The sequence below is a fragment of the Phyllobates terribilis genome, unplaced genomic scaffold, assembly GCF_046119375.1.
Source record: "Phyllobates terribilis strain yellow unplaced genomic scaffold, ASM4611937v1 Scaffold_4__5_contigs__length_816908805, whole genome shotgun sequence".
NCBI classification, from domain to species: Eukaryota; Metazoa; Chordata; class Amphibia; order Anura; family Dendrobatidae; genus Phyllobates; species Phyllobates terribilis.
The window spans coordinates 691,487,225-691,497,224 of record NW_027362764.1 but is presented as its reverse complement, the minus strand read 5'-3'; the positions used below and the strand labels follow the sequence as shown (position 1 = coordinate 691,497,224).

Sequence of the window (10,000 nt, the reverse complement as noted above, 5' to 3'; positions counted from 1 at the left end):
CAGGTTACCGGTGGTTGCCTCCAGTCATGCGGGAGTCGCTGGTCCTGGTGAAAAGAAGCCTAGTATTAAAAGTAAATAAGCAACAATGCTGGAGGCCCACGGTGATGAGAAGGATGCTGGTATTTTGCAAGGATTAAATAGCGCAAGAGAGAAAGCAAATGAAAAGAAGAAAGGAGCATGTGTGCGCTTGTGAAAAAAGGAATGGAAGAAAGGCATAGAGGAGAGTGACCCCTGCTGGTGGAAGTAAGAAAAAGCAAAAGCCTACAGCACCTGGTATTCCCAGGTGGTCTCCCATCCAAGTACTAACCAGGCCTGACCCTGCTTAGCTTCCGAGATCAGACGAGATCGGGCGTGTTCAGGGTGGTGTGGCCGTAGGCAGAGACAGGTCTCTCACTTGCTGCTTTTCCACTTTGACGTCCGGTTTCCGGCTGCCCTTTCCAGTGCTTAGTAAGACAAGGTGCTTTTGTGCTTTCCTTTCTCGCTGGCTCCTTAAAAAGGTCTTGTAGACAGAATGCCCCGCTCAGAGCCGCTGAGCTCACTGATCGTCTGCCGCGCTGTCGACGGAACGTCAGCGTCGCGGCCAATGCCACAGGCCGGGAGCAGCGGCGAGACTCACCGGTAGACCTGGGTAGGGTGAGTAGAGCGCGGTTAGTTGCTTTCTAATAGCCTGCAGCCGGGGATTAACTTTTAATGAAAGGGAGCAACCCTTTTGACTGTCTGCAGCGCGCCGTACCTAGGAAGCGCACACTCACACACAGCGAGCATGCACAAGTTGCTCGCACGAGACCACATTCCCTATTTGCACCTGCAGCTTTTCCGCCACCATGCGTCAGACTCTCCTGCCTGTCTTATTATTATTTCAGGGCCTTAGCAGGAACCACTCCCTCAATTCCCTCCCGCTCCTTCCTAGCACTGAGGTTAGCTCCTGGGCAGCTGTCTGATTGGGTTAGTTACACAAGATTCTTTGAAGAAGAAGACGTTACTTCTGCTGGCCCTCGTTAGGCGGTCGCCCTCTAAAACCATCCCCTGGGCAGCTGCTGAAAGCCTGGCCCCTTCACAGCGCGAGATGCTTTTAACGCCATCATTTGCATACGGCCGGCTGTGGGGTCAATAAGCACTCCTAGCCGTGGCAAGGAGCTCGGTGTGAGGCCTGGTAGAAGCGGCGGGGTTGCGTCCTTATCTTAGACGTCTTGGGGGGCTTGGGATGCTTGGGACTTCCAGACTCTACTTTACGTAAGGTCGGTGTCCAGCAAGGCGCCACTCAATGCTAGCCGAGCTGGGCAAGATGGCAAAACGTCATCAAAATTGTCTACAATACCTGGTGATCTCAGGAGGTGTCCCAACCAAGTATTTCCGAACCCATCTCTGCTTTGCTTCCGAGATCGGACGTATCCAAGGTGGTATGGCCAGTAGACGCTGCTTGGCCCATCGCCCGGCCAGCCTTCCTCAGGCTCGCGTGGGGACGAGAACTCTGGCCGTTCTGGGGCGGTCTCCGAAGGACCGATGCATAGGCTGTGCCGTCCCTATAGGTGTTGTTTGTTGAGCAATGAAACACCTGCTGCATCAGATGTGTTTAAAAATGGCTCGGCGCAGGGTCTCCTGCAGGCTAAACCGTTCATCGCGGGGATGTGACAGAAAGAGCAAGCTGGACCCGCAACTTGGGGTGGAGCGAAACGCCCAGGAGTGAATGAAGGAAGAGGGTGAGATGGTTGCGAGTGAATTTGAGCTGCTCTTCGGGGGGGTCATGTGGCCTGCAAAGGTGTTTTGCTTGGGTTGTGCTGTAAACTGGCCTCCAGGTTACCGGTGGTTGCCTCCAGGTCAGCGGTGGTTGCCTCCAGTCATGCGGGAGTCGCTGGTCCTGGTGAAAAGAAGCCTAGTATTAAAAGTAAATAAGCAACAATGCTGGAGGCCCACGGTGATGAGAAGGATGCTGGTATTTTGCAAGGATTAAATAGCGCAAGAGAGAAAGCAAATGAAAAGAAGAAAGGAGCATGTGTGCGCTTGTGAAAAAAGGAATGGAAGAAAGGCATAGAGGAGAGTGACCCCTGCTGGTGGAAGTAAGAAAAAGCAAAAGCCTACAGCACCTGGTATTCCCAGGCGGTCTCCCATCCAAGTACTAACCAGGCCTGACCCTGCTTAGCTTCCGAGATCAGACGAGATCGGGCGTGTTCAGGGTGGTGTGGCCGTAGGCAGAGACAGGCCTCTCACTTGCTGCTTTTCCACTTTGACGTCCGGTTTCCGGCTGCCCTTTCCAGTGCTTAGTAAGACAAGGTGCTTTTGTGCTTTCCTTTCTCGCTGGCTCCTTAAAAAGGTCTTGTAGACAGAACGCCCCGCTCAGAGCCGCTGAGCTCACTGATCGGCTGCCGCGCTGTCGACGGAACGTCAGCGTCGCGGCCAATGCCACAGGCCGGGAGCAGCGGCGAGACTCACCGGTAGACCTGGGTAGGGTGAGTAGAGCGCGGTTAGTTGCTTTCTAATAGCCTGCAGCCGGGGATTAACTTTTAATGAAAGGGAGCAACCCTTTTGACTGTCTGCAGCGCGCCGTACCTAGGATGCGCACACTCACACTCAGCGAGCATGCACAAGTTGCTCGCACGAGACCACATTCCCTATTTGCACCTGCAGCTTTTCCGCCACCATGCGTCAGACTCTCCTGCCTGTCTTATTATTATTTCAGGGCCTTAGCAGGAACCACGCCCTCAATTCCCTCCCGCTCCTTCCTAGCACTGAGGTTAGCTCCTGGGCAGCTGTCTGATTGGGTTAGTTACACAAGCTTCTTTGAAGAAGAAGACGTTACTTCTGCTGGCCCTCGTTAGGCGGTCGCCCTCTAAAACCATCCCCTGGGCAGCTGCTGAAAGCCTGGCCCCTTCACAGCGCGAGATGCTTTTAACGCCATCATTTGCATACGGCCGGCTGCGGGGTCAATAAGCACTCCTAGCCGTGGCAAGGAGCTCGGTGTGAGGCCTGGTAGAGGCGGCGGGGTTGCGTCCTTATCTTAGAGGTCTTGGGGGGCTTGGGAGGCTTGGGACTTGCAGCCTCTACTTTACGTAAGGTCGGTGTCCAGCAAGGCGCCACTCAATGCTAGCCGAGCTGGGCAAGATGGCAAAACGTCATCAAAATTGTCTACAATACCTGGTGTTCTCAGGAGGTGTCCCAACCAAGTATTTCCGAACCCATCTCTGCTTTGCTTCCGAGATCGGACGTATCCAAGGTGGTATGGCCAGTAGACGCTGCTTGGCCCATCGCCCGGCCAGCCTTCCTCAGGCTCGCGTGGGGACGAGAACTCTGGCCGTTCTGGGGCGGTCTCCGAAGGACCGATGCATAGGCTGTGCCGTCCCTATAGGTGTTGTTTGTTGAGCAATGAAACACCTGCCGCATCAGATGTGTTTAAAAATGGCTCGGCGCAGGGTCTCCTGCAGGCTAAACCGTTCATCGCGGGGATGTGACAGAAAGAGCAAGCTGGAGCCGCAACTTGGGGTGGAGCGAAACGCCCAGGAGTGAATGAAGGAAGAGGGTGAGATGGTTGCGAGTGAATTTGAGCTGCTCTTCGGGGGGGTCGTGTGGCCTGCAAAGGTGTTTTGCTTGGGTTGTGGTGTAAACTGGCCTCCAGGTTACCGGTGGTTGCCTCCAGGTCAGCGGTGGTTGCCTCCAGTCATGCGGGAGTCGCTGGTCCTGGTGAAAAGAAGCCTAGTATTAAAAGTAAATAAGCAACAATGCTGGAGGCCCACGGTGATGAGAAGGATGGTGGTATTTTGAAAGGATTAAATAGCGCAAGAGAGAAAGCAAATGAAAAGAAGAAAGGAGCATGTGTGCGCTTGTGAAAAAAGGAATGGAAAAAAGGCATAGAGGAGAGTGACCCCTGCTGGTGGAAGTAAGAAAAAGCAAAAGCCTACAGCACCTGGTATTCCCAGGCAGTCTCCCATCCAAGTACTAACCAGGCCTGACCCTGCTTAGCTTCCAAGATCAGACGATATCGGGCGTGTTCAGGGTGGTGTGGCCGTAGGCAGAGACAGGCCTCTCACTTGCTGCTTTTCCACTTTGACGTCCGGTTGCCGGCTGCCCTTTCCAGTGCTTAGTAAGACAAGGTGCTTTTGTGCTTTCCTTTCTCTTCACTTTTTTGCTGGCTCCTTAAAAAGGTCTTGTAGACAGAACGCCCCGCTCAGAGCCGCTGAGCTCACTGATCGGCTGCCGCGCTGTCGACGGAACGTCAGCGTCGCGGCCAATGCCACAGGCCGGGAGCAGCGGCGAGACTCACCGGTAGACCTGGGTAGGGTGAGTAGAGCGCGGTTAGTTGCTTTCTAATAGCCTGCAGCCGGGGATTAACTTTTAATGAAAGGGAGCAACCCTTTTGACTGTCTGCAGCGCGCCGTACCTAGGATGCGCACACTCACACTCAGCGAGCATGCACAAGTTGCTCGCACGAGACCACATTCCCTATTTGCACCTGCAGCTTTTCCGCCACCATGCGTCAGACTCTCCTGCCTGTCTTATTATTATTTCAGGGCCTTAGCAGGAACCACCCCCTCAATTCCCTCCCGCTCCCTCCTAGCACTGAGGTTAGCTCCTGGGCAGCTGTCTGATTGGGTTAGTTACACAAGCTTCTTTGAAGAAGAAGACGTTACTTCTGCTGGCCCTCGTTAGGCGGTCGCCCTCTAAAACCATCCCCTGGGCAGCTGCTGAAAGCCTGGCCCCTTCACAGCGCGAGATGCTTTTAACGCCATCATTTGCATACGGCCGGCTGCGGGGTCAATAAGCACTCCTAGCCGTGGCAAGGAGCTCGGTGTGAGGCCTGGTAGAGGCGGCGGGGTTGCGTCCTTATCTTAGAGGTCTTGGGGGGCTTGGGATGCTTGGGACTTCCAGCCTCTACTTTACGTAAGGTCGGTGTCCAGCAAGGCGCCACTCAATGCTAGCCGAGCTGGGCAAGATGGCAAAACGTCATCAAAATTGTCTACAATACCTGGTGTTCTCAGGAGGTGTCCCAACCAAGTATTTCCGAACCCATCTCTGCTTTGCTTCCGAGATCGGACGTATCCAAGGTGGTATGGCCAGTAGACGCTGCTTGGCCCATCGCCCGGCCAGCCTTCCTCAGGCTCGCGTGGGGACGAGAACTCTGGCCGTTCTGGGGCGGTCTCCGAAGGACCGATGCATAGGCTGTGCTGTCCCTATAGGTGTTGTTTGTTGAGCAATGAAACACCTGCCGCATCAGATGTGTTTAAAAATGGCTCGGCGCAGGGTCTCCTGCAGGCTAAACCGTTCATCGCGGGGATGTGACAGAAAGAGCAAGCTGGACCCGCAACTTGGGGTGGAGCGAAACGCCCAGGAGTGAATGAAGGAAGAGGGTGAGATGGTTGCGAGTGAATTTGAGCTGCTCTTCGGGGGGGTCGTGTGGCCTGCAAAGGTGTTTTGCTTGGGTTGTGCTGTAAACTGGCCTCCAGGTTACCGGTGGTTGCCTCCAGGTCAGCGGTGTTTGCCTCCAGTCATGCGGGAGTCGCTGGTCCTGGTGAAAAGAAGCCTAGTATTAAAAGTAAATAAGCAACAATGCTGGAGGCCCACGGTGATGAGAAGGATGGTGGTATTTTGAAAGGATTAAATAGCGCAAGAGAGAAAGCAAATGAAAAGAAGAAAGGAGCATGTGTGCGCTTGTGAAAAAAGGAATGGAAAAAAGGCATAGAGGAGAGTGACCCCTGCTGGTGGAAGTAAGAAAAAGCAAAAGCCTACAGCACCTGGTATTCCCAGGCAGTCTCCCATCCAAGTACTAACCAGGCCTGACCCTGCTTAGCTTCCAAGATCAGACGATATCGGGCGTGTTCAGGGTGGTGTGGCCGTAGGCAGAGACAGACCTCTCACTTGCTGCTTTTCCACTTTGACGTCCGGTTGCCGGCTGCCCTTTCCAGTGCTTAGTAAGACAAGGTGCTTTTGTGCTTTCCTTTCTCTTCACTTTTTTGCTGGCTCCTTAAAAAGGTCTTGTAGACAGAACGCCCCGCTCAGAGCCGCTGAGCTCACTGATCGGCTGCCGCGCTGTCGACGGAACGTCAGCGTCGCGGCCAATGCCACAGGCCGGGAGCAGCGGCGAGACTCACCGGTAGACCTGGGTAGGGTGAGTAGAGCGCGGTTAGTTGCTTTCTAATAGCCTGCAGCCGGGGATTAACTTTTAATGAAAGGGAGCAACCCTTTTGACTGTCTGCAGCGCGCCGTACCTAGGATGCGCACACTCACACTCAGCGAGCATGCACAAGTTGCTCGCACGAGACCACATTCCCTATTTGCACCTGCAGCTTTTCCGCCACCATGCGTCAGACTCTCCTGCCTGTCTTATTATTATTTCAGGGCCTTAGCAGGAACCACCCCCTCAATTCCCTCCCGCTCCCTCCTAGCACTGAGGTTAGCTCCTGGGCAGCTGTCTGATTGGGTTAGTTACACAAGCTTCTTTGAAGAAGAAGACGTTACTTCTGCTGGCCCTCGTTAGGCGGTCGCCCTCTAAAACCATCCCCTGGGCAGCTGCTGAAAGCCTGGCCCCTTCACAGCGCGAGATGCTTTTAACGCCATCATTTGCATACGGCCGGCTGCGGGGTCAATAAGCACTCCTAGCCGTGGCAAGGAGCTCGGTGTGAGGCCTGGTAGAGGCGGCGGGGTTGCGTCCTTATCTTAGAGGTCTTGGGGGGCTTGGGAGGCTTGGGACTTCCAGCCTCTACTTTACGTAAGGTCGGTGTCCAGCAAGGCGCCACTCAATGCTAGCCGAGCTGGGCAAGATGGCAAAACGTCATCAAAATTGTCTACAATACCTGGTGTTCTCAGGAGGTGTCCCAACCAAGTATTTCCGAACCCATCTCTGCTTTGCTTCCGAGATCGGACGTATCCAAGGTGGTATGGCCAGTAGACGCTGCTTGGCCCATCGCCCGGCCAGCCTTCCTCAGGCTCGCGTGGGGACGAGAACTCTGGCCGTTCTGGGGCGGTCTCCGAAGGACCGATGCATAGGCTGTGCTGTCCCTATAGGTGTTGTTTGTTGAGCAATGAAACACCTGCCGCATCAGATGTGTTTAAAAATGGCTCGGCGCAGGGTCTCCTGCAGGCTAAACCGTTCATCGCGGGGATGTGACAGAAAGAGCAAGCTGGACCCGCAACTTGGGGTGGAGCGAAACGCCCAGGAGTGAATGAAGGAAGAGGGTGAGATGGTTGCGAGTGAATTTGAGCTGCTCTTCGGGGGGGTCGTGTGGCCTGCAAAGGTGTTTTGCTTGGGTTGTGCTGTAAACTGGCCTCCAGGTTACCGGTGGTTGCCTCCAGGTCAGCGGTGTTTGCCTCCAGTCATGCGGGAGTCGCTGGTCCTGGTGAAAAGAAGCCTAGTATTAAAAGTAAATAAGCAACAATGCTGGAGGCCCACGGTGATGAGAAGGATGCTGGTATTTTGCAAGGATTAAATAGCGCAAGAGAGAAAGCAAATGAAAAGAAGAAAGGAGCATGTGTGCGCTTGTGAAAAAAGGAATGGAAAAAAGGCATAGAGGAGAGTGACCCCTGCTGGTGGAAGTAAGAAAAGGCAAAAGCCTACAGCACCTGGTATTCCCAGGTGGTCTCCCATCCAGGTACTAACCAGGCCTGACCCTGCTTAGCTTCCAAGATCAGACGAGATCAGGTGTGTTCAGGGTGGTGTGGCCGTATGCAGAGACAGGCCTCTCACTTGCTGCTTTTCCACTTTGACGTCCGGTTGCCGGCTGCCCTTTCCAGTGCTTAGTAAGACAAGGTGCTTTTGTGCTTTCCTTTCTCTTCACTTTTTTGCTGGCTCCTTAAAAAGGTCTTGTAGACAGAACGCCCCGCTCAGAGCCGCTGAGCTCACTGATCGGCTGCCGCGCTGTCCACGGAACGTCAGCGTCGCGGCCAATGCCACAGGCCGGGAGCAGCGGCGAGACTCACCGGTAGACCTGGGTAGGGTGAGTAGAGCGCGGTTAGTTGCTTTCTAATAGCCTGCAGCCGGGGATTAACTTTTAATGAAAGGGAGCAACCCTTTTGACTGTCTGCAGCGTGCCGTACCTAGGAAGCGCACACTCACACACAGCGAGTATGCACAAGTTGCTCGCACGAGACCACATTCCCTATTTGCACCTTCAGCTTTTCCGCCACCATGCGTCAGACTCTCCTGCCTGTCTTATTATTATTTCAAGGCCTTAGCAGGAACCACCCCCTCAATTCCCTCCCGCTCCTTCCTAGCACTGAGGTTAGCTCCTGGGCAGCTGTCTGATTGGGTTAGTTACACAAGCTTCTTTGAAGAAGAAGACGTTACTTCTGCTGGCCCTCGTTAGGCGGTCGCCCTCTAAAACCATCCCCTGGGCAGCTGCTGAAAGCCTGGCCCCTTCACAGCTCGAGATGCTTTTAACGCCATCATTTGCATACGGCCGGCTGCGGGGTCAATAAGCACTCCTAGCCGTGGCAAGGAGCTCGGTGTGAGGCCTGGTAGAGGCGGCGGGGTTGCGTCCTTATCTTAGAGGTCTTGGGGGGCTTGGGAGGCTTGGGACTTCCAGCCTCTACTTTACGTAAGGTCGGTGTCCAGCAAGGCGCCACTCAATGCTAGCCGAGCTGGGCAAGATGGCAAAATGTCATCAAAATTGTCTACAATACCTGGTGTTCTCAGAAGGTGTCCCAACCAAGTATTTTCGAACCCATCTCTGCTTTGCTTCCGAGATCGGACGTATCCAAGGTGGTATGGCCAGTAGACGCTGCTTGGCCCATCGCCCGTCCAGCCTTCCTCAGGCTCGCGTGGGGACGAGAACTCTGGCCGTTCTGGGGCGGTCTCCGAAGGACCAATGCATAGGCTGTGCCGTCCCTATAGGTGTTGTTTGTTGAGCAATGAAACACCTGCCGCATCAGATGTGTTTAAAAATGGCTCGGCGCAGGGTCTCCTGCAGGCTAAACTGTTCATCGCGGGGATGTGACAGAAAGAGCGAGCTGGACCCACAACTTGGGGTGGAGCGAAACGCCCAGGAGTGAATGAAGGAAGAGGGTGAGATGGTTGCGAGTGAATTTGAGCTGCTCTTCGGGGGGGTCGTGTGGCCTGCAAAGGTGTTTTGCTTGGGTTGTGCTGTAAACTGGCCTCCAGGTTACCGGTGGTTGCCTCCAGGTCAGCGGTGGTTGCCTCCAGTCATGCGGGAGTCGCTGGTCCTGGTGAAAAGAAGCCTAGTATTAAAAGTAAATAAGCAACAATGCTGGAGGCCCACGGTGATGAGAAGGATGCTGGTATTTTGCAAGGATTAAATAGCGCAAGAGAGAAAGCAAATGAAAAGAAGAAAGGAGCATGTGTGCGCTTGTGAAAAAAGGAATGGAAAAAAGGCATAGAGGAGACTGACCCCTGCTGGTGGAAGTAAGAAAAAGCAAAAGCCTACAGCACCTGGTATTCCCAGGCGGTCTCCCATCCAAGTACTAACCAGGCCTGACCCTGCTTAGCTTCCGAGATCAGACGAGATCGGGTGTGTTCAGTGTGGTGTGGCCATAGGCAGAGACAGCCCTCTCACTTGCAGCTTTTCCACTTTGACATCCGGTTGCCGGCTGCCCTTTCCAGTGCTTAGTAAGATAAGGTGCTTTTGTGCTTTCCTTTCTCTTCACTTTTTTGCTGGCTCCTTAAAAAGGTCTTGTAGACAGAACGCCCCGCTCAGAGCCGCTGAGCTCACTGATCGGCTGCCGCGCTGTCGACGGAACGTCAGCGTCGCAGCCAATGCCACAGGCCGGGAGCAGCGGCGAGACTCACCGGTAGACCTGGGTAGGGTGAGTAGAGCGCGGTTAGTTGCTTTCTAATAGCCTGCAGCCGGGGATTAACTTTTAATGAAAGGGAGCAACCATTTTGACTGTCTGCAGCGCGCCGTACCTAGGAAGCGCACACTCACACACAGCGAGCATGCACAAGTTGCTCGCACGAGACCACATTCCCTATTTGCACCTGCAGCTTTTCCGCCACCATGCGTCAGACTCTCCTGCCTGTCTTATTATTATTTCAGGGCCTTAGCAGGAACCACCCCCT

At 54.3% G+C, this 10,000-nt stretch overlaps 4 non-coding genes and 2 pseudogenes across 4 annotated transcripts; all 6 read right to left on the bottom strand.

Annotated features, from left to right (window-relative positions):
• Positions 1-258: 258 nt before the first annotated feature.
• On the bottom strand, positions 259-377 carry LOC141268637 (5S ribosomal RNA). Its single transcript, XR_012321425.1, has one exon. It is a non-coding gene; the product is annotated as a 5S ribosomal RNA (ribosomal RNA).
• Positions 378-2,072: 1,695 nt separating this feature from the next.
• LOC141268883 (5S ribosomal RNA) lies at positions 2,073-2,191 on the bottom strand. Its single transcript, XR_012321452.1, has one exon. It is a non-coding gene; the product is annotated as a 5S ribosomal RNA (ribosomal RNA).
• Positions 2,192-3,886: 1,695 nt separating this feature from the next.
• LOC141267345 (5S ribosomal RNA) lies at positions 3,887-4,005 on the bottom strand (annotated as a pseudogene).
• A 1,706-nt stretch (positions 4,006-5,711) lies between these two features.
• LOC141267344 (5S ribosomal RNA) lies at positions 5,712-5,830 on the bottom strand (annotated as a pseudogene).
• A 1,706-nt stretch (positions 5,831-7,536) lies between these two features.
• Positions 7,537-7,655, bottom strand: LOC141266714 (5S ribosomal RNA). The gene has a single exon (XR_012320741.1). It is a non-coding gene; the product is annotated as a 5S ribosomal RNA (ribosomal RNA).
• A 1,706-nt stretch (positions 7,656-9,361) lies between these two features.
• On the bottom strand, positions 9,362-9,480 carry LOC141266209 (5S ribosomal RNA). The gene has a single exon (XR_012320262.1). It is a non-coding gene; the product is annotated as a 5S ribosomal RNA (ribosomal RNA).
• Between the last annotated feature and the right edge of the window lie 520 nt (positions 9,481-10,000).